General features: G+C 48.4%; 1 protein-coding gene across 2 annotated transcripts in view; it reads left to right on the top strand.

Annotated features, from left to right (window-relative positions):
- Nucleotides 1-25,949, top strand: part of GABBR2 (gamma-aminobutyric acid type B receptor subunit 2) — a 369,607-nt gene that overhangs the window by 82,123 nt on the left and 261,535 nt on the right. The gene's annotated exons all lie outside the window — the stretch shown is intronic.

Below are 25,949 nucleotides of genomic sequence, written 5' to 3'. Positions count from 1 at the left end.
GGCAGGGTCTGGATAGAGCCTCAAAGGTGGGTTTAGATGGATCAGCCAGGAACCAAGCAAGTCTGTTCCCCCACCTCCATGATCTGGGACCTTTTCTCCTATATGTGCATCCGTGAGCTACCTAATGAGATGGACTCCCATGGCTCCTTGGTCAACCATTATCCATTCATTCACTCATTCCTTGGGTGCACCAGGGATGCAGTGGTGAACAAGACTGCTGTGAAACTTGGGGTCTGGTGTGGGAGACAGATGTAGTGTGATCACGGCCACAGGGGCTAGGTACATGGTGATAGAAGACTTAACCAGGTTTGGGGAGGTTTTCCATAAGGAAGTGATGTCCTCATTTTCTTAACATTTCCAAATTCAGATTCTCAAGAGAGGAAATCTCTGCCTTGCCAGCTCATTGCTCCATGACCTCCAAGGTTAAAGGTCAGTGGCTAGTTTATGGGTTGGGATTGCATACCTTGTCCAATCAGCTATGCCTGGGATGTTCAGAATCTTTGCAGATCATTCCTTCATTCATTTATTCATCTACCCATCCATTGATCCATTCCTTGAGTACACTCAGGATATTACAAAGGAATTCATGGCAATCTGCATTGCTTGGGAAGCCCAAATAGGAATTATATAGGTTAGGGATGGGGTAAGGGGTAATAGGATATGTGGTGGCCTTGTGGCTGGAGGGAACATGGCACATAAGAGGGACTGTGGCTGGAGCCTTGGGCATGAGGGGGCAAGCATGTGGCAAGGTAGCAGAGGTGATGGCAGTGGCCAGACCATGCAGGATCTTGTAGGCTGTGGGCAGGATTTTGATCTTGATTGCAATCTTTTTAAAAAAATTAATTTATTAATTTATTTACTTAGTTTTGGCTGCAGTGGGTCTTCGTTGCTACGCACGAGCTTTTTCCAGTTGCCGTGAGCTAGGGCTACTCTTCATTGCGGTGCGCAGGCTTCTCATTGCGGTGGCTTCTCTTGTTGCAGAGCACGGGCTCTAGGCAGGTGGGCTTCAGTAGTTGTGGCATGCAGGCTCAGTAGTTGTGGCTCGCAGGCTCTAGAGCACAGTCTCAGTAGTTGTGGCGCACGGGCTTGGTTGCTCCGCGGCATGTGGGATGTTCTCGGACCAGGAATTGAACCTGTGTCCCCTGCATTGGCAGGTGGATTCTTAACCACTGCGCCACCAGGGAAGTCCCTTGGTTGTAATCTTTAACCTGGATTAGTGTGGGAGGGGCATGAGAAAGATCAGTGTGGCCACTGGTTAGAAAGTAGATGGGGGTGGGAATAGCCTCGTAGGGAGCAGGTGGGACCGTGTTGATGTTGGAGAAGATGGAGAGGAATGGCTGGATTTCAGGGAGACTGGAGAAAGGAGGGGAAGGCGTGAGAGAGGCTTATGTCAAGGATGCACCTGCATTCGTTTCCTGGGGCTGCTGTACAAATCAGCGGCTTAAGACAACAGACTCTCTTCTTTCACGGTTTTGGAAGCCAGAAGACCAAAATCGAGGTGTCAGTGGGGCCATGCTGTCTGAAAATTCTAGGGGAGAGTCAAGTCTTCCTTTCCTCGTCCAACTCCTGGGGACTTGGCGTTCCTTGACCCACATCTGCGTCACTCCAGTCTCTGCCTGTGAGGTCACATTGTCTCCTCTTCTTTTTGTCTCATCTCCCTCTGCCTCATTCCTGGATATTCCAGGATAAGCATCTCTTCTCAAAATCCTTAACTTTATCACATCTCTTGCCTTATAAGGTAATATTCACTCCTTTACCACGTAAGGTAACATTCACAGGTTCTAGGACTTAGGACGTCTTTTTGTGGGCTACCATGCAACCCACTATAGTGCTTAAAGATAATGCCTATTTAAGCGAGCACTTATGTAGTGCTGACTGTGGGCCAGGTGCTGTGGCCTAATTGCTTCAGATGTACCAGCTCATTTAGGCCACACAGCAGCCCTATAATAAGTACTGTTGTCATCCCCTCTTTATGGATAAGGAAACTGAGGCTCAGAGAGGTCAGACTTGCCCGATGTCACGTCACCATGAAGCTTTGGAGCTGGGATTTGAACTCATGCAGTCTGGTTCAGAGCCCTTGCTCCTAACCAGTAGGCTGTACTGCCTCCCTATGCTGGATGGGTGGTGGAAGGATAGGGCTGCCCACTGAGATGACACACCAAAGAGAGTCTCGGGGTGGAGGAGAGGACAGGAGTTTGGTTTGGGACATGAAGAGCCATAGCCCCTGATGTCTGCACCCCTCTGTCTCCTCCTGGGATGGCCAGCCTTCTTCAGAGCCACCGGCCCCATTGTCCAGGCACCTGACCCTGAGGACTGGCTCCAAGGCCCTTGGTGCCCATGCAGACAGCAGGCAGCTGGGAGGACATCACGTGGTGTTGAGGACTGAAGGGCCCTGCTAGTGGTACCCATGGAGACTGGAGCCCAGGTTGTCCCAGGCCACTCTCAGTAGCCCCACCCTCCTGAGGGGGTGGATCCAGGAGGCTTCCGCCCACCTGCCCTGGCACCTTGCCCCAGACCACACTCTCCTCACTGCCAAACACCCGCCTTGGAGCTTTGTCCTTCAACCCTGGTCTTGCTCCCTCCCTGCTTAGGGCTTAGGGCTCAGCCCATTCGGTTGGATTATGGCTGGGAGCGGGTATGTGCTCTGCTTTGTGGGGAAATCACCCCACTAAAAGTTGGGAGACCTCGCACCCCACTTTCACTTGAAACATGGGCAGGCTTCAGATTACATGGATGGAAGGGAATGGGCATTCCAGGTGCAAGAAATTGGGGGCAAGGTGGGGATCAAAGACACAGAGGTGGGAACAGCTGGGTTATGTTTGGGAAATGACAGTTGCAAGATGACTGTGATGGAGGGTGCCTGGAATGGGTGGCAGAGGGGATGGAGGGGGTCAAATTCCAGGGTGTCTGGGACGTGTGAAGGGGCAGAACAGTGGTTTTATAAGAAATGATTCTGTTTCAATCACAGAGATTCTCTACTGGTGCGTGTGTTTTTGCACTTTTTTTTAATGGAACGTAGTAATAAAAGAAAAATAAGGGTAGCAGGCACAGTGCTTAGGCAGTTTATATGTATTTACTCATTTGATCCTCACACTAACTCTAGGAGGATAATTCCCTTTCCCCATCTACAGGTGAGGAAATGTGTGCTGTGAGGTTAACTGATGTGCCCGGGGCTCAGGGCTAGTTAACTGTCACATGGTTTGAAGCCCAAGTTAAAGGAATATTTGAAAGCGGGTTTCCTTGAGACACCCCTCACCCGAGCCCCAGATGGCCGTCTCTAGACCCCTGGAAGATCAATTAAGAAAAGCAGAAGACTTTTGGCCCCCTAAGGCAGCATGGCGATTACTGACCCTCAGGCTGGGCTTGTGAGTTTCCTGATCATGTTCGTGTGGGCATCCCAACAGCTCTGTAAGGCAGGTAACTACAACCCTGGCAGGTGAGGCAGGACCCCAAAGCCCTGAAGAGAGGAGGCCCAGCACGGTGACTGGGGTGCTGCAGATCTGTGGTGAGGCCCTGGAGAAGTTCAGCTTGCACTGGGCCCCTTTGCCCTCCCTTTCTGGACAGTGCCCCTGTTCATGCCAAGAGCTGTGCTTCCCCTGGCCTCCCTGTTCTGGGGCTCACAGCACCTGAGGCTGGCAGGTGGCGCATTTAGATGCAACTTAGGAACTGGGCCATCCCCAGCACCCCCAGTGTGATGAATGGCATGCAGTGGGTGTTCAGTATTTCTTATTGGATCAGGAAAGAATGATTGACTCCTGGGAGCCAGGAGGTCTGGATTGAGCACCATTCCTGTAACCAACTAGCTGTAGGTCCTCAGGAAAGTCACTTAACCTCTCTGAGCCTCCGTTTTCCATTTGTAAGGTGGGTATGATCATGTTTGTCCTGGCAGTGTTGCAGGTGACTGTAAGAGTCAGAGGGAAAGTGTGACACATCTTTTGTAAGCTGGAAAGGGCTTTGTATCAGGAATAGTATCACTAGCATCTTTATTACTATTGTTATTGTTAGTACTGGTATTCAGTTAGCATTCAATAAATGCATAGTCAAGGAATGGCCTTCCAGTGCAGGATTCCAATCCATGAAGGTGTTTCCAAGTGGTGGGTAGTCAACAAGCAATTTCTCACGACCTGTCCCATGTGCAGCCTTCTGCACATTGCAGATGGAAGAATGAAGCTTTGAAAACACAGTCTTCTGTAACAAAAAGAAACAGTAGGAGCCTAACGTGGACTGGTGGCCATTGCAGCAAGGGTAAGGAGAACAGTGGACTACGGACCCAAACCCTGAGAACTTTGGAGAGTCTGTCATCTTCAGATCCCACAGAACCCCAGATGTCCTGTGCAGAAATAGTTACTCAGTAAAATCCAAAGAATAAATGTGTATGGGGTGGGGAGGAGCTCGGGGGGACGGAGGGTGGGAAGAAAAATGAGTTGGCATCTCAGATGTTAGTGTGCATCCAGATCATCAGGGATGCTAATTAAAAACAGACCAGCCCTAGAGATTCCTGTTTGATGGTCTGGAATAGAACTTGGGAAGTGGCATTTTAATGAGCCCCCCAGCTGGTTCTGATGCAATTGTCCACTGCCCTGTGCCTGGAGCGGGCCTCCGTGCCCCAGCTTCCAGTTGTCAAACCCCAGCCAAACAGAGCTCCTTAAAAACGCACAGAACACAGTGGGAGAGAACAAATCTGAATGCGAGGTGATATTTTCAAACAGAACAGGACGTTATTTTGGTATGTGTTGGTGGGAAGGTTCTTGGGGTTTAGTGAACTTGAGTTGATTCTGTTGCTCCGTGCTGCTCTAATTATGGTCCTTGAAGCTCTCCGTGGGAAATAAAAACCAGAATATTCTTTCTGAAGATCTTGTGTGCTACCCTGGAAGGTCTGTTTTGCAAAATTAATCAGCTTTGGGCCAGTTTCTTAACCTGAGCCGTTTGGGATTTCTGAGCTGCAGTTAGAGAAAGCACGGGTAGGGGAAATAATTTCTTCTTCTGGTCTTTGTTCCCAGTGCATGGGCATAGCTCCACCGGTGTGCCAAGGACGGGGCTGGGATCCAAAACTCGCAGACGTGATCTTTCCCCTTGAGGGAGGACCAAAAAAACAAACACACAGCTGGAATGTGAAGAGGAAAAGAAGTATAGTTGGAAGGCTTAGTAAGGGTCTTGAGAGAATAATACCAACCAAGGGGAAACGGGATGAAAAATCAATTATGAAATTTCCAGGAGTAAACTACTCCCTAAAAAGTAGTTAGAAATATTAAATTCCTCCTCTCTCCTGCATGAATGAATGTTGGCTGTTGAGGAAACACAGTGGAAAAGTTGTTCCAGACCAAAGTCTGCTTGAGAAGGTCCACTCGGGTCTTGGTTGCAGCAGGCAAGGAGGAAGTTGCTATAAGAATTATTTATAGCCTTCAGGGATCTTATTTATCTCCCTGAAACAAGGAATGCCTTGGCAAGTGAAATGAGGTGCGTTGTCTGAGAAAGGCCAGAGAGAGCGGGCTATTTATTTACATGCGACTCATTTCTTTCTTGGTCTATCTACACTTGTTAGCAGTTTTATTAGCAACAACAATAACAATAATTCTGGCAACAGTCCCATACATTTGCTCAGTCCTGGAGTTTCCACAGCCTGTTGTCCAGTGTTTTGGCTGTCCCTCCCTACAGCTTTCTACAACAGGTAGAGAAGGAATCACTGCACTTTATAGGTGATGATGCTGAGTCCCAGAGAGGCCACCCAGCTGTACCCAGGACCGTGCCTGCTCTGACTGTGGAGCCCTGGGCTCTCCACTACAGATTGTGGCCCCCCTACTTTGTGGAAGCCAGTGGCTCTTTGGGCGTGTTTAAGGAAGGTAGAAACTGCAGCAGGTACAAGGTAGTTTGCTAAAAAAGGAAAGAAACCATGCCTCTGTATGAGCGATTCAGTTCCCTTTCCTCCATGTTTTCCCTCTCCCACTGAATTAATTAACAATTGAGAATTGTTCCCAAGTGCCTGGGTGGGTTTGTTTGTATTTCATTATTATCGCCAGGACTGTTTCCAGAGTGATACTAGAAAGGGCAGTTGATTAGTAAAACCTTTCTTTTTTTTTTTTTTTTTTTTTTTATGCGGTACACGGGCCTCTCACTGTTGTGGCCTCTCCCGTTGCGGAGCACAGGCTCCGGACGCGCAGGCTCAGCAGCCATGGCTCACGGGCCCAGCCGCTCCGCGGCACGTAGGATCTTCCCGGACCGGGGCACGAACCCGCCTCCCCTGCATCGGCAGGCGGACTCTCAACTACTGCGCCACCAGGGAAGCCCCAGTAAAACCTTTCCAAAACCAACTCGGCAGCCCAGCCAGGGGCCGTCTCTGTCGCTGAATGGGTCTGTGATGGTGCGTTACTGGAGATCCCATTCCCAAGCTGCGGGGGAGTGGGGAGACCTTAACTCCCACTGCCCTGGGCAGCCACGCCTGCGTGTTTGTCCATCCGTGAACACACTGAGCATCTCCTGGCCCAGCCTCACCCTCGGGGGGCTCACAATCCCCAAGGGAGATGTGGACCCCCAGGAAATGCTCACATTGACCAGCCCTTGACCCATACTGGCCTTGACAGAGCTTTCGCAGACATGGAAACTTGAGAAAAATAAGGATGAGCTAATGTTATTTGAAAGACCGTTCTTTACTTTGAGATGGTGCTCTTCCTTTTCTCCTCCTTCCTTCCTTGTTATCATGTCCTTTAAAAAATTAAATCATGGTGATAGATGTTAGGATTTGTTTGCTCATTTTGTTTTGTTCTTTAATGTCCTCACTTGAGAAAATAAAATTTGACAACCTACATTGGCATTCTGATTTCGAGGGGCAGAGGGATTTTGTGTTTTATGGTAAACCAGGAGTCTGGGCACTGCCGGTATAGAAGTATGGGAGGTCCGTGGGGCACAGGGAGGAAGTGGTCAGTCCTGGTTGCTGGGATCAGGGAGGATTGGGGGAAGAAATGGACATCTGAGCTGCACCTTAGAAGGCAAGGTGAGAGGGTACTCACCAGGGAAGGGGTGTTCCAGGAGGAGGGGCTGGTGAGCAAAGGCAGGCAGAGCTGAGGCCAGCTGGGCATCTGGGGGTGCCGATCTGGAAGGCCACGTGTGGCAGGTGAAGGAGCTTGAACTAAGTGCCTTTGGCCGTGGAGGGCCGTGAAATCCTTTGAGCAGAGAGCGAAATGAGAAGCTTGTCATTTAGTGAGAACACTCTGGAGGGAAGGTGAACAGCAGAGGGGAGGGAGCAGGCCTGAGAGCAGAGGGGCCTGCCTGCGGTCCAGGGGAAAGATGATGAGGCTGGACAGGAACCCATGGCAGTGGAGGCAGAGAGGCTGGCACGGCGCCGCAGATGCTCAACCAGTAACCCTTCAGGACTTGAGGCTGGCCGGACCTGCAGAGGGGAGAATTAATGCTCATTCTGACAGAAATATCAACAACAATAATAGTTACTGAGCTCTTCCACGCACTGAGCACCTGCTGAGTGCCGTCCCTACACGGAAGACTTCCAGAGAAAAAGCAGTTTTCTCAGGCTCTGAATCTATAACCTGTCTCTTACCTGTCACATCTGCATCCTGCCTTCTGGGACATTGGCTGGGTTTGAGGGGAAGGTGGTGAGTGCAGGTTTGGGCCTGTGGGTCACCCAGGTGGAGACCAGGTCAGTCAGGGGCTGAGGGCAGACAACAAGAATGGAGGTCGGGATTTGGGGTCATCACCTGCAGGAGGTGGCTGATGCAGTAGGAGGGGTAAAATCACCTGGCAGAGAGAAGTAGGGGCTATCCTGCCTTTCCAGCCCTCCATGCCTCTCTCCCTAGCTGTGATTTGGGCATTTGATTGTGTATTTCCTGCAGGAGTCCCTGGGATCATTGAAGTGAGGAAAGGGGAGATTTCAGGTTCTGCTTGGCCCTTTCTTTTCCTTTTGTTTTTTCTTCAGCTTTTTTTAAATCATGAATGAGTTCACAAATATAGCGGTAGAAAGAGTAGGATAAACAACCTCTGTGACACCATCACCCAGCTTCAGCAATTAGCAAGCATGTACCTGCTTTCCCGGTCATTCTCCTAGAGTTCATGCCCCAGCATTCAAGCGTTCTCCACGTTGGGCCCTTGGCTCTGTCCATCTCTCTTATGGTCTGCTTTAGCCAGACTGAGCTGTCGGATCCTCATCATGCCTCTGCCCACTCCCATCTCTCCCTTACTTTCCTGCCTCATCTTCTAATCCAGAACACTCTCCTGTCCCCCTTCTTCCTCCCTTCGGAAAATCTTCCTGGTGCTGACCTGGGGTGGAGTCACAAGGATTGGTGTGTGTCCTGCATTTACATCTGAGCCTCCTTGGGCCGATCACAGCATGTCTGTGTAGCCTGCACGGAGCCCATCAGCACCCACTATATACTGTGTGTAAGGGGTCTGTGGCCACATGCTCTATAGGACAGAGGCAGTGCCCATCATCCTGGCATTCAAGGTGCTATGGACTGAATATTTGTGTCCCCTCCAAGATTCATATGTTGAAACCTAATCCCCAGTGTGATGGTATTTGGGGGTGGACCTTTAGGCGGTGATTATGTCATGAGGATGGAGCCCTCACGATGGGATTAGTGCCCTTATAAAAGAGACTCTGTAGCTCCCTCGCCCCTTTAGCCATGGGAGGACACAGTGAGAAGGCCATTGTCTATGAACCAGGAAGCAGGCTTTCACCAGATACCAAAACTGCTGGTACCTTGATCTTGGACTTCCTAGCCTCCAGAACTGTGAGAAATAAATAGAACTAAATTTAGTGTTGTTTAAGCCACCCAGTCAGTGGTATTTGTTATCGCAGCCAGAACGGACTATGACACAGGCCATTTGTAATTCAACCCCAATCAGGTTGAGAGAAAACCCCGACCGCCTCACTCAGTGTTGAAACTCCAGTATTGCACTTGTTTCATGGGAGGTTTTTTTTTTTTTTTTTTGCTATTTTTTTTAAATTTTTTTGTTTTTTTTATTGTCCATTTGGCCAGAGTGTCTGGATCTCTTTTAAGGCATAGCTTTCTCTGTCACAGGAACCTAGAGCACCAACTGCAGGTGCTCCTGGGTGTAGGACCCAGGTTGAGGGGCAGAGTCACTGTTGTGGTGGCAGACCACCTGGTCTGCTCTAGTCACCTGGCTTCCACTGTTGCTGAGCTACAGAACCCTGTGTTCAAACAACATTTTCTAGATGCCCAATGTATAAAAATCAATCGGCAGAAGGGAACTCTCCTGGTTAAATGGCAGTGGGAACCCGGAGCCTGCCCAGTGGGGTCACGCCAAGTCAGTGCTCTGAGGGGCCTCCCGAGGAACTGAGTTTGAAATCCCTAGGTTAGAGTCCTCACCCTCAAGGCCACCAAAGACCCCACCTAGGAGTGAGACCCTCCACATCTCTCACCACTGATCTGGCAACTGAGGGTACCCATCCTGTGTCATGTTCAGTTTGGCAGCATGGCACAGAGCTCTAGTTCAGTACCAGCCCCAAGAGACATGGTTCTAGCCTTTGGGTATGCCCACTCCCAGGGGCAGCAGAGCCAGCTTATGGCAACAACAGGCTTTTAAATGAAAGACAGAGTGAAACCCACAGAGGACACGGCGGGTGTGCTGTGACTGAACAGAAAATCCTGTCCACCCCACATGGCCTGGGGGCGGGCTCTGAGGCTGAAGAAGTGTGTGTGCATCCATGAGCACTGGATGAGTTTTAGGTCCATGCCTTTCCAGCTATGGAATAACATGCAAGGCACTTGGTGAGCATCAGCTGTGTCCACGCCCCTGGCTGGGCCCTGCCATGACAGCTGAGCTACAGAACCCTGTGTTCAGACAACATTTCACCTACAGTCCACCTCAGCTACACCATGGTACACCTCACCTACACCACGGTAGATCCATTACACAGAGACTCATGATGCACAGGTTTGGAGATTTTTTTTTTTCCTTGCACATGTGAAGTTTTAGTTTTTCAGCAAACAGTAGTTAAAACTCATGTACACAAAGAAGACAACAATGCCACGTTTTACTTTATTTATTTCAGCTGACTGCGTCAGCCAGCCTCCTAGTGAGATTCCTTCGTTGTCTTCTATTACGCACTGTGTTAACAATACAGCTCCCTGTGGAATTTTACATTCATTCTGTTTCTAGAGAATGTGGAGAGTTTAGTGTGAGTGTGGTGTCAGGGTGGAATACTGCATACTTCGTACTGCAAAGTAGGTGATGCGTTCCTGAGCTGTGGAAAATTCAGACAGGCCTGTCTTCCTTCCAGTTTGAAAGCCTCCTCCTCCAAGAAACCTCTTCTAGTCTCTTTAGACCTGATCACTGACCACCACCACCTCCCATCCCCACCTGAGAAACCCTTAAGCAAGGTGGACAGATGGTATAATCAAAGTGCCTAGTTCAGTGCCTGGCTCTTGGAACTATTTATAAATGTGTACTCCTTCCTACTCTCCCCCAGCCATGTGCCCTTCCCCTCTTCCCCTTGCCCGATTCATTCTTCTTCACTTCTCTGAGCATTTTGCTGGAAGTTTCCTTGTCTGTGCCATCACCCCAGGTGGCTCAGAGTTGCTTGCTGTCACTTCTCCCTTGGTGCCCCCTCACTCCCAACCCCGGCCTCATGACGTCGTGGGTAACTGCAGAGACAGGCTGGCCCCAGGCCAAGCTCCTCTTCTGCTTTGTGTCCTTGAGTTGGTTATTTAAACTCTCTGAGCTTCTGTTTCCAACTCTGTAAAACAGGCGTGCTGTGAACATTCAGTTACTTGAGATGATGTTTATGAAGAGTTTAGGATTTTACCTGGCATGTAGTGAGCCTCAGGAGTTGAGAGCTCTTATTATTATTTCTTTCGTTGTTATTGCCACCCTGTGGGGCACTCAGTCCGTGTGTCTTGTCCTTGGTGTGTTGTTTATGGTGGCAAAGTTCCCCATTTAAAATTAAAATTCAGTATGCTCTGTTGTTATGCAGGAGAATCTAGCACATTCTTTTGTCCATTTTAGAGCAATGTGAACAGGATCTTGGTGGGGTGCAGGGAATCCTGGGCCAGCAGGGGTGGTGGGGGAGTCTTTGTCATCTCTGACAAGCCGTACGCCTCGGATTCCCCAACAGTAGAATGCAGAGCTCAGCTCAGAGGACCTCCTGGCACTCTTCCTGACCTGACATTTCCTAAAGTACGAGTATCTGGAGACTGAGCACCTCATGGGGTGGGTCCCCATCAGCTCGTGGTTGAGGAAGGTGAGTCAGTCCTGGGGTTTCCTGGAAAGCTTCGAGATGGGGGCCACCCCTCCCTCGGTGCCTCCTTCAGCCCCACTTTTGGGCTTTAGGGAGCAGAGCTGCCAGTTCCATGCCCATCACGAGCAGGGATGCCTGGCATGACGTCCCAAATCTGCTGCCGTTTGGGGGAAAGGACTTGACAGAATCTGTGAAAACGTCCCTCCAACCAGCAAAGCCGCTGGTGGAGGATGTGCCTGGCAGAACACAAGGATGGAGACTGGGCGTCAGGGTCAGGAAGCCTGGTTGTCATGTCAACAGATTGGCCCAAAATAGAGAGGGGCCGGTCCCCCTATGGTGCCTGTCATGACCACACCACCTGCTCCTTCAATGGTGGGGCTGGGGCTGGACCAGGCTTGTAGAGGAGTAAAAGTGGGGGGTCTTGTGAGGGACCAGATGGGGCGGACACTGTCCTGGGGTCTCCGTTGCTGTTTAATGTGAAGCTTGAGAAGGAAACTCACAAGCCAGTGCCTTCCTCCAAGGCTGCCGTGACTCCTCTCATTGCCCGGTGTGGGTCAGCAAACGTCCCCAGAGCTCCTGTGTATGCCATGCATGCTGGGGCCGGAAGGGCTCCTGAGGAGAGTACACCGAATAGCTCACGTTTATCAGGCATTCACTAGGTACCAGGCACTCTTCCAATGGCTTTGAATGAACCAATTTAACCCTCACAACAACTGTATGCAGTAGGCACTGTTGTTATCCTTGTTTATGGGGGAGGAAACGGATGCACAGAAAGACTAAAGAATTGGTCCAAGGTCAGTAGGCTGTTAATTGGGGGATTTGAACCTGGGCACGTGGTTCCAGAGGTGGACCCTTGACCATTATGCTGCAAAGGTACAGGAGATAGCCCCACCCTTAGAAAGCCATGCTTCAGGAGCTGCCCTGGGCCATTCCACCCCAGAGGGTGCTGGGTTAGCCCACAGAAAGGGCATCTCACCCAGTGAAGGCTTCCAGGAGGAAGCAAGATGCTCTGGGCTTGGCCAGGCACAGAAAGCGTGGACATAGCTATTGTGGCAGAAGCCACATGCAGTCTGAGGAGTTGGGGCCTGCTGATGGGTGAGGGGAGCATGGGGTCCGGGCAGGAGGGTCTGCCCCAGCTCGCCCAGCAGCTTGATGTGGGCCCTGGGCAACTTCCTTCGCTCCGTTCCACTTCCCTCACAAATAGAAGGCAGAGGGAAGCTGGGCATGGAGGCCTGCAGGCTCCTGAGAGCACACGAGTCTGCCCTCCAGACGCGAGGCCATTTTCTACTTCTTTGCATTCATTATTTAGTTTCATTTTGACTTCTCTTTAGTTTCTTGGTAAAGTGTCATTTAAAAAAGGCATGGCTTCTTTCTCTTTACTGAGGTTCAGAGAGTAGGGAGGTGTGGATTTCTCTTCCATTTTACAGATTAGGAAACTGAGGCCCAGGGAAGCCATGAGACCTGTCCTGGGGAAGGTATTGTTTACCTTCCTGCTTGGTTTTTTGTTTTTACCAACAAATTATGGTAAAAATATACATAACATCAAGTTTACCATTTTAAGTGTTTTTCAGGTGTCCAGTTCAGTGGCGTTAAGTACATTCACATTGTTGTGCTACCATCACCGCTATCTGCCTCCAGAACTTCTCCATCTTCCCAAACTGAAACTCCATATTCATTTAACAGTAACTCCCTGTTCCTCCCTCCCGTAGCCCCAGAAAACCATGATTCTACTTTCTCTTGCTATGAATTTGACTACTCTAGGTACCTCATCTAAGTGAATCATGTAATATTTGTCCTCTTTTGTCTGCCTTATTTCTCTTCCTGCTTGTTTTTTTAAAAATCTTGAGAAAAACTACATTCAGATAATTTTTCAAGGCTCAGGAAGGATCTGTTAAACCTAAAAAGAAAACAAAGTACCAATTTCACAGCAAGGCTGCTACTCTGGGAAAAACAATCATAATTTTTTCTGCATGAAAATGGATTAACCCTGAAAAATCCTCCTATTCTGTTTGAAGAATTTATGAAGGTAATTTTTCTTTGCCCTCTACCTGGGAAAGGGCCCAGGAGGCTCTGACAGGTGTATATGAAGCAGAGTCCTGGGGAGGGGCGGTGTGGAGGCCACAGGCAGCCTTACTTTACCCTGCATCTGGGTGGGGTCCCGTCATGGTTAGAACTGGGCCCAGTTTTGGGGACTGGTTCTGGCAGGGCTCACTCTAGAGGCACCAGACTCATGTAGGAAACCTCACAGAACCTTGGAGCTCAGAGAGCCCAGAGGCTGTCCTGGGACGAGGATCTTGAAGCCAAGAGACAGGAGGAACCCAGCCCAAGGTCACCCAGCAAATGACAAACAAATGAGAGCCCAGTCTTCAGTCTGGGGCAGGCTCTGCCCTCGGGTCTGGGCGTGAGTAGCAACGAGGGTCTTTCAAAGTGCATGTACTTCCAGGACCCACAAATGCTGTCCAGCCTGATCTGGCCTTGGCCGCGTGAGGGAGGGAAGCTCACTAGACCTGTTTTGTAAGAAGCGCAGGAGGGTCAACACCTGCCCAGCGATCCTCACCTAAGAGTTGGAGGGTGGGGGTGGGCCGTGACTCCTGGTCCAGCCAGAGGCACTGCTTCCAGTACCCTGCGTCGTCCAGCTCAGCCCTTCTCCCACCTGTGTCCCATCACCTCTGTGCTATTCTGCACCTGGCAGGTCACACCGGTCTGGGGTGAGGCCATCTAGGGGCTTCTCAACCCCTCACATTCTCAGATTCTGAGTGGCTGTTTTCATCGGCAAGGCTTGGATGCCTCTGAAGTTTGGAGAGGAGTTTTTCCCAAATCATTACAGTTCTTAGTTGCTTTGACCTTCAGTAGTACATTAGGGACGGTAGCCAATGGCGGTGGTTTAATGATAATCATGATTTCTATTACTGATTCCCCATGGTGCTCTCCAGGGTCGCCTTTCCACTGTCTCCTCCCTGACAGCTGCCCTCCCAGGCGTCCCTCACACTCCTGTACAGCCTCTCCATTCTCTGGCTCCCGTGCCCTGTTCTGGGTGTCAATCATTGCCGAAAGCTCCTGGTTCACTACCTTCCCGCCACCACCCCGCGCAGCCTTTCCCCCACTTCAGTTTTCCTTTTAGCACCCATCACATACAACACATTTTACTCATCACTTTACTTTCTAACGTTTACTAACATTTTACGTACCCTACTCATTTCTTCTCTCCTTCCCACACTGGAATGGAAGCTCTCCATGGGTGGGGCTTTTGCTCACTGCTGTGTCCCTACCACCTATCACCATGCCTGACACATAGTAGGTACTCAAATAATTTCTGTAGAATGAATGAATGAATGAATGAATGCTCTTCTCACTGTAGGCCACTCTCCTCTACCCTCTCCATCTAGCTAATTTCTCCTTATGCATAGAGGCTCAGCATAAGTGCCTCCTCCTGCACAAAGCCTACTGCTGGTGCTGGCTTCAGTGGCCTTTTCTGGGGCTCACCCTGTCTGCTGCCCCTTTCCTGGTATGCTTCCCCAGCCCATGCTCATTGGCTCCTCTCTCGTCCCCACTAGCCAGTGAGCTCATTGAGGATGTGCTCTAACTGGTTTCCTCTGTTTGCCCAGCGCCTGGCACAAAGCTTGGTTCGTGGGAGGTGCTCAGCAAATGCCTGCTGCATCGAACTGAATCAGTGCAGCATTAATAGCAGGGCTCTCAGGCATTTGCCCCACTTAGCACGGTAAGGGCCCTAGGGTTAGGCCTTCCCAGCATTGCTTCCCTGTTTCACAGAGAAGGGAGGTGAAGGGTTGTGAGGGTTGGGCCTGGCTGCCCTCTGAGGGTCTGCACCTCCCCTTGGCCTTCCAGAGGCTGCTGCTCTTAGAGTTTTGCCAGCCCTCTGGACAAGGGCTCCTGTGAAGGGGCTTCCTCGGAGGGGATCATACTTCTAAGTGCACCGCTCTTAGCTGCCCCAAGAGCCACAGGAGCCTCCCCTAAGCAGCCTCCTCCTGGAGCCTCCCTGCTCCCCTCTCAGCACTCAGTGGCATCGTTCTTGGGTCGTCTCTCTAGCTAGACTTCAGGTGAAACCCCTCTGCCCTTTTCTAGGCAGGTGGCGCTTCCCATCCCTTGGGATCCAGGACATTCCTATGCAGTGCCGTCTGGGTGGGCAGTGCCGTGATGGGCTTAGGGACCACTTAGCAGGAGCTCAACCATGGGGTGGGTGCAGGCAAGCATTGGGTTCTGGGGATAGAGACCTGGGAAGTTTCATTAGGGCTTCAGACTCGGAGGAGCTGGGTGTGAGAACAGGGTGTCGGGATGGGCACACAGCTAGGACCAAGGTTGCCTGTGCAATGAGGCCCCCGGAAGTTAACTTCCAAGTGAGGTCAGCCTGGGTCTAGGATCAGGTGGCAGTGGGGATGGGAGCTGGGGAAGCAGGCCTGAGTGTTGGGGTGTTGGAAAAATCACCTCTCAAAAAGGCCTCTGAAGACAGGTGCCCACAGCAGCCCATGCGGTGGAGGGGTAGAAGGATTTGTGACAGGACTAAGGAATTGGACGTTCCCTTGAGAAGAATCCCCTGGTTGTGGTGATGTGTGACAGAGACCCAGCCCTCATCCATCAGACGGGGGAGTGACCACCATGTCCCCAGCTGGAGGACAAGAGAGGCACATAATTAACTCCAGCTGAGCTGCAGCTGACACAGGCGGGCCGCCTTGAGTAATGAGTGTGACTGCTGGTGATGGGACGATGATCCCATCCCACCTGCAGTCACCCTTCATCCCCAAGCAGGCACCCAGTGAGTGTTTGAGTGCAGGCAGGATCTGTGTTGGGCCGCAGACCTCTGAGGAGCCAGGAGGACAGTTCTGGCCCCTGTCCCAGGAAGGACTGTTAAGTTTGGGGATGTGCCTCCCCAGGGAAAGTTGGTGGAGCAGGCAGCCAGCCAGTGCCTCACCTGTGTCCAGTCCAGCGACTCTGGCGTCTTCAGGGCCCCAGGTACCCTCCTGGCTCCTCCATCTCAGTTTTTGGTGGCCTAGGACTCACAGGGCCCCTGAAGGAAGCTAGGACTCCCCTCTCCCTCTGTGGTTTCCCTTCCTCTAGTTCCAAATCTGACCACCTCCCTCTGCCAGTCTTGCTGCCCTGTCTTTGGCTCCTGCCATCTCCCGCCTGGATCCCTGCGCTGGTCTTATTACCCATCCCCTCGTCCAGCCTCTCTTCCCTCTAAAGACGTCCTTCAAGTGGCAGCCAGGGCTGCCCATCTCAGCCTGAGGGTTTCGTCACCATCTCAGCTCTGAAGATGTCATTATCAGGTTTAAGCCCTTTTAAGAACTTCCCAGGGTTGGGCTTCCCTGGTGGCGCAGTGGTTGAGAGTCCGCCTGCCGATGCAGGGGACACGGGTTCATGCCCCGGTCTGGGAAGATCCCACATGCCGCGGAGCGGCTGGGCCCGTGAGCCATGGCCGCTGAGCCTGCGCGTCCGGAGCCTGTGCTCCGCAATGGGAGAGGCCACAACAGTGAGAGGCCCACATACCACACACACAAAAAAAAAAAAAAAAAAAAAAAAAAAAAAAACTTCCCAGGGTTTAATAAGTACAGTTTTTCTGTTTGGGATGATGAAAAAGTTCAGGAAATAGGTTATGGTTATACAGCAGAGTGAGTGCACCTTATGCCACTGAATTGTACACTTGAAAATGGTTAAAATGATTAAAAATAATAACCAAACCAAACAAAAACTCCCCAGGGCCCCCGGAATAGGGTATGACCCCTTATACTGGTGCTCAATTCCCACCAAGGCTACCCCAATCTCCCTTTCCAATCCCACCTCTCATTTCTTCATTCATCTACGGAGTGCTCCAACTCTGAATGCCATTTGCTGTTCCCAAGACTTACCCCTACTTTTCCTGTTTCCTTGCCTCTCCTCATGGAAATTCAGGATTAGGGTCTATTCCTTTGCTTGGTGAAATAATCCTTTCTACAACAGTCTCCGGCATGCTTCTGCCAGAATGCCCGCAGTGACAGGCAGCCCACTGCTTTACAAAACATTTTACTCCATCTCTGGACAGCTCTGATTGTAAGAGACAAGAGTTAGGGTTTGGAGTGTGATGCTCTGGATTTGAGTCCTGGTTTCATGATTTACTAGTAATGTGACCTTGAGCTTGTCAGTTAAAATCCCTGAACCTCTGTTTTCTCCTCTGTTAATTGAGGGATAATGCAGGCAAACCTTGGAGATATTGCAGGTTTGGTTCAAGGCCACCACAGTAAAGTGAATGTCACAATAAGGCAAGTCACATGAATTTTTTTGTTTCCCAGTGTGTATAAAAGTCATGTTTACACTATACTGGAGTCCATTAAGTGTGCAATAGCATTATGTCTAAAAAAACAATGTACATACCTTAATTTAAATATACTTTATTGCTAAAAAATGGTAACCATCATCTGAACTTTCAGTGAGTCAAATCTTTTTGCTGGTAGAGGGTTTGAAATATCGTAAGAATTAGCAAAATATGACACAGATACATGAAGTGAGCAAATGCTGTTGGAAAAATGGCGCTGATAGACTTTCTCAACACAGGGCTGCCACCAACCTTCAGTTTGTAAAAACGTAACATTTGCGAAGCGTAATCAATCAAAGCTCAATAAAATAAGGTATGTCTGTAATGGTATCCATCTCATAGAGGCATTGTGAATACTAAATGAGATACATTATGAATAGCAAATGAGATAATGCATGTAAAGTATCTAGCATAGTGCCCAACAAACACATAGGTCAGTATTAAAGAAATGTTAGCTTGATACATTGAACCAAAATCTGGCGCACAAACCAAAATGCAGACAGTTAGGGCAGGAAGGGGTCTGAGAGATCAACTGTGGCAGACATTTGTAGTTCCCTGACCCCTAGTTCCCCTCTTCTGCTGGCCAAGTTGTGCCTTGTGTCCCTGGTACTTGGATGGTGCCAATTCTGGCCAGTGAGTTCCATTTAATTGCTGGTTGACCCTCTCCAGAGTTTCTTTTTCCTTCTCTCTTGGCAAAGCGGCAGCATTCAAGATGGCGGTTTTTCCGTCAGCTTGGGCCCCTGAGTGACTAGGATGTGTCAGGACACCCCCTTGCTGAGAGAGAAATCAACGTTTTCTGGGGTGCTCCATTGAGATTTGGGGGTGTTTGTTGCTACAGCAGAGCCTAGCCTCTGACTGATGAACCCACTAACTCAACCTTCTTGTTTTATAAGTGAAGCCCAAGTGAAGAGGAGGTCACAGGGGCCTGGGGCCCTCATCCAGTGCCTGACATAGCTGGCTTTATTCTCTCTTTGATATCTTTCCTCACTGGTCTTCCCCATCACTGAGCCTCCCATTAAGGAGGCTATTGAGGTGACCCATCTGACTGAGTCCCATTGACATCACATGCTGGTCAAACCCAAGCCTCCGAGTCCCTTAGTTAATGGACCTCTGAGAGGTGAGCTCCACTGTGCACATACATCCTTCCTGGAGTGCTGGGCCAGGTTGACCATCAAGCCTTACACCTGAACCATTGCTCCCACTTCCCAGCTGGTCGCCTTCTTCCCTGTCAGGGCTTCCTCCTCTACACCAGCTGCCAGAGGCATCTGCGTACAGCACAGCCTCCATCCTGACAGTCTCCTGATTAAAGTTCTGCAGTGACTCCTGCTGCCTAGAGAAAAGAAACCGCACCCTGCCTGATGGTCACGGTTCCCCAGGGACCAGCCAGTCTGATCCCACCCATCCGTCTCCTGCCACCTCCCTTCTCCACCCTGTGCTTCTGCCCCAGAAGCAGATACTTCACTTCTCCTGTATGCACTTTCCCCCTTCGAGACTTTGCTTATGCTGGCATCTCCATCTGGGGTGCCCTCCTACCACCTCACTCTCTTCTTCATCTTCCAAAGCTCAGCTCGAATGCCACCTCCTCCAAGAAGTCTTGGCAGAATATCTCAGTGAGATTCGACCATTCCTTTCTTTTTGCATGACTTGTGTCTCCACCAGAGTTCCCACTTTTATCTTGCCTTGTGTTATGGCTTTTTGTTTCAATCTTCTCTCCCCACGGAAGTGAGAGCTCCCTCATGGCCAAGACTGTATGTAACCTTTCCTGTGTCCCCAGCACCTCCCACAGGATTTGGCTCTAAATGATCATCCCATGAGTATTAATGGAACGAACGAGTGTTCTAAACCTCCATTAACTTCCTACTACATTTTACGAAATTATTTCTGTACCTCCTCTAGATTATAAGTCCCCTGAGGGCAGGGTCCATGTCTTACCCTGTATCTAGCCCAGGCCCTCAGCAAATGTTGGACCAGTGCACCCCTCGGAAGAGCACGCTGCAGAGGCATGTGTGGGGTGGAAAGGAATGGAGATGGCTTGGTGGAACATAGCTGGAGTGAGGTCCCTCCTCAGCAGGTGACCTGGCCCCCATCCCCAGGGGAAGGGCTGACAACTTGTGATATTTGTGCAAACCTGCAGAAGGGAGCACCCCAACCCTCCTGACAAGCAGCCCGCATACGTTTTGTGTTCGTGACCCTGACTTTTAAAAATGTCACACCTGCATATGAGGAGGAACTTATTGACAGGTAATTAGGAAACAGAGTTTGTATCTACCAGTCTTTGAAAAACATTTTGTAAATTGGATAATTGGCTTTCCCAGCACAGAGGAGAGATGTGTGCTACGGCTCCATCATCCTCAAATAACATAGTCTGCAGCCGGCCAAGAATTCAGAGTGACAGCTTTAGGGAGAATACAGAAATGCCAGTTTTTCTCAGCATCCAAGATGGGCAGTCTGGCTCTCTGGAGACTTACAGAAGCAGATGGTCTGTCCATCAGCCTGGGGAAGGAGTGTGAAAAACTCAAGATGGCTGGAGTTAATAAGCTCTTTGGGACAGAGCTACAGCTACGGTTACTTTTATTTCAGGCTGAATCCACCAGCAGGGATTGTATGCAGCAGTCATTTCGTCCAGCCAATATGTACTGAACACCTGTTTGGAGCCAGGCCCTTTGTGGGCACAGGGGAACAGAGGGGATGAAGACCACCCAGTGCAGCAAATCTGAGTTATATCTGGTCATGTCTCTTGAATTTTGGTTTGACGTCAGTGTCCTGAATGATAGGGGAACACATTTTAAATGTACAGCATAATTTCTTTCTACCTTTTCCCCTAATCTTTTTTTGTCTCTCTTCAAACTCTTTTCACCTTTCTGTAATAGTTTCCCAGGTGTGTTGATTTTCTTGTATTTCAGGCTTCTTATAGCAGATGGTTAAGAGTGTTACTGGTCAATGCAGTCTAATTACAGTAACAAACACCCTTATATTCCAGTGGTTCAAAGTATTAAGATGATTTCTTGCTCATGTCATAGTCAAATGCAGGTCAGAGGGTGTGTTGGTTGGGTCCTCTGAGAAGCAGATCCCCAGAGCTAGATGTGCATTGGGAGCAATGCTCACGAAAGAAAGAGGGGAGAGAGCAGAGAACAACGGCAGGGCAAGTCTTCAGAGTGTGGGCAGGTCTGCCACCTGTGAAAGGAGAGGGGGAAGGAAGGGGAGGTGAGTAGGAAGAGACTCGGGCAGTGGTGCAGCTCTGATGAAGTCTCAGCCAGACCAAAGGGGCTCAAGATTGTCCATAGCTGAGTCTTGTGCTGACCACAAATGGTAAGCATCTGTTTGGCTGCTGTGCTCAGTTAAGTGTTGGGATTGCCTGCAAAGAACAAGACATTATACTGAAGGCATTGCTCCCGGAGTCTGTCACCTTGGGAGGCTGTCCTCCTTGGGACAGTTTCTCTGGCAGTCGCGGTGCCCCTCCATGACGGGCATAAGGATTTGGGGTTGGCGGAGGTTCTAGGTCCTTGGAGTCTTACCCACTGACACTGTGGATGGGAAGAGAGCATGCAGAACCCATGAGAAGACTTCATAGGCCAGTCCTGGGCATAGCGCCCATCACCTTTGCTCACATTGCATTGCCCAAAACTCAGTGGTCACACCTAGTCGCAAGGAAGGCTGGGGAGTTAGAGTGTCACTGTGTGCCCGGGGAGAACAGAATCCCAAGTCTTCCTGTTACTCACTGTATAAAGCTTTGGACAAATTACTCACCTCTCTGACCCTCAGCTTCTTCATCTATTAAAATATGGATAATAATAGGACATGCTTCATAGTGTTGTTATGAGGATTGAGTTAATAAATACTAAAAAATTAGTAGTAGTGCCTGGCATAAATAAATGTTATATAGGGATTGCTGTGCTATTATTACCATTCTTATCTCCAAGTTAAATATGTCAGTAAACATTTTTTCAGTAACTACTCTGTTGAAGGAATTATATGTCACAGGGACTTAACTTGTTTCTCTCAGCACTTAGTGGATGCTCAGAAAATGTTTGAATGAATCAATTTCAATGAAAAAACAATATAGTTGGTTGAATTCAGTTGGCCGTGGTGCTGGGCTAATTTTTAACATGATTTTAGCAATAATAAATGTTAAGTCCTGTGCTTTTGGCTCAGAAAGTCAATCACAGAAGAACAGAAAGAGATGAACTTAAATGAGTGAGAAAGCATCTTGAGTGTGAAAAGCCTACCAGTTTAAAAATGAGTTTCTGTCTTTATAAAAGTAATATGTGCTTTAGGAAATTCAAGTAAAACAAATAAGTACAGAGAAGAGAGTTTTTAAAAAATCACTCAAAATCTCTCGATCTTTAACATGAGATGACTCCCATTCCAGACGTCTCTCCATGCAGATGTTATAAGTAGAGGGGTGGACAGAAAGAATTTTATAAAAAGGTCATTATTACATGCTATTTAAAATTAATGTGAAATTTTATTTTTCTGAATGTAACAAGAAAATAAGGAAGAGTAAAGCAGAAGGAATTGCTTAACATTAAACAGTTTTGCCTTCGCTACAGAAAATATTTGGTTTTAAAATGTCTAAGAGTAATAAAAGATTAGGAAGAGCAGTGAGGTTAGAGCCCCAGCTTTTAAACTCCAGTTTTCCACTTTCGATGGTATCCATTAAAGTCCTTGTATGGAAGGAGAGGAAATTAGCAGTCTCACAACTCCTTTTTCCTCCTCCGCCTTCTGAATTTTATGTTACGTTATTATCTTTACATTGCTGATTGTTTCATGTTCAATGGGTCCAGCTCTTGCAATCATTCCTTTTTATCACAGGCCCTCCTTTCTTGAGATCTATACTTTGATTCATCTGTGCTTGGCTGGATTTTATCATCAAGTAGTCTCCCTCCCTCCCTCCCTCCCTCCCTCCCTTCCTTCCTTCCTTTCTTTCTTTTTTCTTTCCAAGAAAGGTTCATAGGTGTTTTGTTACCAAGATTACACATGCTGATTTACTTATTTTTGCTGACAGCAAACTCTGCATGAAGTAGGGACCAAATAGAAGGACTGTCGTCTGAGGCTGCATTAATGGAAGTCTATGCTCAGAATGCGAGTGGTGATCATTTCGTCCATTTTAGCATTGTGGCTAGGGATGGTCTGAACAAATCAATAAGAAAAAGACAAACGATCCAACAGAAAAGAAGGCAAAGTCACCAGTCCAAAAGAGGAAGTAGAAACACATACAAACATGTGAAAAAGTGGCTTATCCTCTTTAATAATCAGGAACATACAAATTAAAATGACATATCCGATACCCACAAGATTGGCAAAAAATAAAGTTGATGAGGATGTGGAGTAATGAGATATCTCAAACACTGCTGGTGGGAGTGTAAATGGATAAAACCACTTTGACAAAATGTGGGAAATCCTATGATTCAGTGATTCCATTTCTAGGTTTATACCCTAGAGAAGCTCTACATATGTGTGCCAGGAGACATGTATAGAAACATTCAGCTGTCTTGCTTACAGCAGCAACTAAATGAAACACTGGAAACAACCCAAGTGTCCATCAGGGGGAATTAACAAATAAACCATGGCCTGTTCACACAGTGGAATACTACACAGCTATCAAAATGAATGAGCTATCGCTTTGTTCAGCAACAAAAATCTCACAAACATAATGTGAAGCCATAAAAGCAAGTTTCAGACATGATTCCACTTATATATACATTCAAAACAAGTAAAATTAAATGATACAGTGTTTAGGAAACATACATACGGTAAACAATAAAGAAAAGCAAGGAAGGATAAACACAAAATTCAGACTAGGGGTTCTTCCTGGTGAAGGAGGGATATGGGCAGGGTGGGCACACAGGGGCTTCAGCATAAACTGGGTGTTGGGTATACTGTATGTTCACATTACTATTTTTCATACTTTATATGTTATATGTATATATATATATTCTATTCTACAAGTGAAATATTTCATAATAACAAATTCTTATTTAAAATAAAACAGCGCTCTGAAGTGACACTGCCTGAGATGGAATCCTTACCATTTATGTGACTTGGGGCAAGTTTTTTAACTTCTCTGAACCTCAGTTTCCCTTTCTGTGAGATGAAGATAATAACAGTACCTACCTTCCATAACACTGCGAGGAATGAATAGAATAATTTATATGAAGTTCTTATTACCATGCTTGACACATAGTGAGTGTACAACACACGTTAGCTTGTGTTACTTTTCTGTGCAGGGCAGATGGAGGTATTTGGGGTGCATCCAGGAAATATCTGTCCTCTGAAACCACTCCCGAGGATGCCCACGAACGAGAAGGGTGTGAAACTGTATCATACAGGGATGATTAGAAGAGCTAAGGGTCGTTTGGCCTGAAAGCGTCTTGTGGAGGCAGGCTGGCTGAGTTTAGGTATCTGAAGGGCTCTCATGGGGATGGAGGACTGTACGTGTTCTGTGAGGTTCTAGAGCAGGGGTGGGCGAACTACAGCCAGTGGTCCAAATCCAACTACTGCCTGTTTTGTAAATAATTTTATGGGATTGCAGCCATGTTCCTTCATTTATGTATTGTCTGTAGCTGCTTTTGTGCTCCAAAGGGTTGAGAAGTTGCAACAGAGACAATGTGGCCCACAGAGCTTAAAATATTTATTGCCTGGCCCTTTACGGGAAAAGTTTGCTGACCTTTGCTGTAGAATGAGAAGTTGGAACAGGGGATGCAAAAGCAGGGTGATTTCACGACCAACATAAGAACTTTCTAAGAAGCACCAATGGCAAAGTAGCTCCCTGGTGAGGGAGTGAGACCCCTGCCACTGGAGGGATGTAAGCAGATGCTGACCACTCCTGGAACAGGATGCACAGAGGAGGACTGTATCCGGGGCATAAGTTGGACATGTTAGCTTTTACATTCTCCTTCAGTTCTGAAATTCTGTGCAGAGTATTTCCCAGTTTCAAATTGGTCGTTATTAACTCTGACATTTTCTTGGCATTTTTACATTTTAACTCTCAGCAACATTTTCTTTGAAATTTTTCAGTCAAAAAAGTATTTTAATTCTTTAAAAATGAGATTTAAATGAAAATGATTTTATTCTAGAGTTCTGCTTTTTCATTAAAAATGATTTTTGTGGCTTTTGGCTCTGTTCCCATTTATAGGTGCTGAATTTTAAGAGCCTGTATGTGTCCATTATGATTTCTTTGTGACAAGTCCATCTTGGCAGGGAAGGAGAAGAAGCCTTTGGAAGTGAAACAGGGGAAGGGCGTTTGGAGAAAGTGACCATGAGCTACTGGAGATGTGAGGTCAATGAAAGGCAAGGGGGAAAAATCCTGGAGAGAAGAGGGAGGGGGAGGGCAAGAGTTAGTGAGGCCCTACTGTGTGCCAGCCCATGTCCAGGTGGCAGGACTGCAGATCAGAGGCTGTAGCTGGTCATTTAGCCTTGAACTATTGCAGGAGAATGTGAACCACGATGGAATTAGCTCCCTGTCTGCCGTTCAGGTGTGGCTGTACCCTCCAGAAGGGAGTGGGGGGAGTTCCTAGTGGGGGAGGTGGGGAAAGTAGGGGAACATGATAAAGCCTGTAGCTTTCTTCCAGGACAGAAGAACCCCCTTATCCGGGCTCTGAGAGCAATTCATCAAAAAGCCAAATCGCTCAAAGACAGCATGTCATAAATACTTTCTCAGAATGATGGTTTTGCCCAGTGACCAGCTCACTAAAAGCCATCTGACAGACACCTTAAATGGGGAATAGAAAAGCTTCAACATTTCCCTGGCTCATGAGGGGCAGGTCCGGAGCCCACAAGAAGAGGAAAGTAATAAACAAGCATTAGGGGAACATCTCCAAGCGCAGCATTTAGGAAGGAGTGAAATGTGAAATACAGTTGAAATTGACTTCACTTGAGCGGCAAGAACAAATCCTTGTGAAATAGCCATGTGAAGTGTCTGCAAGGAACCCCTTGGAAAACTCAAACTTAGAGAAACTCCCCCGTGGTTTGTTGAATTGATCATCAGGCAAACTGATGTGCAGTGGATGAACTTTCAGCGAGCAGCTTGTAGTGTGCGCTCACGTGACTGGCTCATCCAGCCTCGCCTGCGGGACACCCACCTGCACTTCCCTAGGCCAGAGACAAAAGTCATACACAGGCAAGGACCTCTGGGGTCATCTCCTTTGTGGTTTTCAAACCTTTTTTTGTGACTATACATGAAATCCTCTTTTCAAATTAAGTATTATCTGGCCCCTTGAAGCTGTATATAGAACAGGTAAAGGAGAACTGCAGGTGGAAATGAAGGTCAGGAACCCAGAGCTCCTCTCACTGGATCCCAAACATCTTTGCTGGGTCATAGGGCCCTGCTGGACTGAGTGTAAAAACCTCCATGCTGGTCCAGCCACAAAAATTAAGCTTAGGTCAACTGGAGAGCCTACCTATTGGGGACACTAACCATGTCAGCTAAGAAGAGACAGTATT

This window comes from Mesoplodon densirostris, chromosome 6, assembly GCF_025265405.1.
Source record: "Mesoplodon densirostris isolate mMesDen1 chromosome 6, mMesDen1 primary haplotype, whole genome shotgun sequence".
Lineage (NCBI taxonomy): Eukaryota > Metazoa > Chordata > Mammalia > Artiodactyla > Ziphiidae > Mesoplodon > Mesoplodon densirostris.
The sequence above is the reverse complement of the archived record's forward strand: the minus strand, read 5'-3'. Positions and strand labels throughout refer to the sequence as shown.